The sequence below is a fragment of the Trachymyrmex septentrionalis genome, unplaced genomic scaffold (assembly GCF_001594115.1).
Source record: "Trachymyrmex septentrionalis isolate Tsep2-gDNA-1 unplaced genomic scaffold, Tsep1.0 scaffold87, whole genome shotgun sequence".
Classification (NCBI taxonomy): Eukaryota; Metazoa; Arthropoda; class Insecta; order Hymenoptera; family Formicidae; genus Trachymyrmex; species Trachymyrmex septentrionalis.
This window is the reverse complement of record NW_017306059.1, coordinates 127,986-129,522: the sequence shown is the minus strand read 5'-3', so window position 1 is coordinate 129,522 and position 1,537 is coordinate 127,986.

Genomic DNA, 1,537 nt, shown 5'->3' with positions numbered 1-1,537 from the left:
AATTTTATATATTCTTAAAATATTTTATATATCAGATCTTAAAAATTTTATATTTTTTTTACAATTTTTATCGACTTTTAAGAACCCTATAAAAAATAATATTGTCTTTTATCAAGATTTTTATTATTATATATAATTCTTTTGAGCGTAGCTGTATTATCAGTTTCCTATAATACATTCCATATTCATTTGACTTGAATCCTTTTATAATTAATAATGCTAATAAACTGACTTTCATGGATATGACGGACAGCGTGTAATGTTGACAACAAAGCTGGTTTATCCAACGTTCGTTTATTCTTTGCTTTATGTGTAACTGTGAAATTTATATCCTTGCATAATAAAAGCTAGAGATTTTATGAAATATTATTGTAATGAAGATCTCCTCTTGTTGAAAAAAAAAATGTGAAAAGTGTAGCGTGATGGAAAAGAGCATGCACTAAATATTAGGAATTAAGTGCACGCGGTAATGTATGAATTTTGCAACACGCTTTTCGTTGTATCGAAAGACGTCACGTGCACTTAAACTCCTTCATTCGAATGATTCCTGGAATCATAATTATTGTGAAATACAAATGAACATGATTTTATGCCCGACGGAAATAACTCGGAGTTATATTGTAGAATTTTTCATAAAATTAATAATAAATAACATTTCTACTGCAACATTTTTCATAATTTAAATATTATTTCTTGTAATTTTCAATTTTTTTCATGGCGTTGTTAATATTGAATTTTATTGGTTTAATCTTTCATCACAGATGATTTTACAGTTATCGACGTTTTTTGGGTATAAAGAGATTATCTCTTTTTTTTCCATTTTGTTCTCGATAATGTTTGTAATTGAATCGATATGTGGTACTGCGGCGATGGATTTTCTACTACGCAGAATTGCATAGCGAATAGGGACTCACATTTTTTATTATAGATGATGAATTATTTCACGATAGTAACATACTAACATTTATAAATAATGAGCAAACTGATGTATTCATCCCTTTTGCGGTGTTAGCGGCTTTCTCTGAGCGCGTGCATTGCCTCTGGCAATTTATCGGGATACGTCGAGAGTTTGTCAGCATCTCGTGCACCTGCACTCCCTGAATATGGCTTGACGTAATGGATAATTGGCGATCCGATGGCCGATGTACAATACCTAAGTGCATTTGTGTGTAAAGCTAGCGCCGACATTTGCCTTGTTTGGTCACATTTCATATCCAATGTACCATATAGAATCCGATAAATTGCGAATAATAAACCCTGCATGATTTTAGTATGTTCTATTATCATAAAATTCCTTTCTCCGAAATTATCCGCAATAATTAAATCAGGATTCGAAATTGACCATATTCTTTCACACTTTATTAATTATTAAAAGTCGTTAAATAAAACGAAATATATGTAGAAGTAAACAGAAAATAAAGTAAATTAAATGGAAAAAGCTTCAAATAAAAAAAGAAAAGGATATTTTAATTTCTGTAACTTATAACTTGAATATTATCAATATTTAGATATTAAAACGAAAAATATCGTTTTCAGA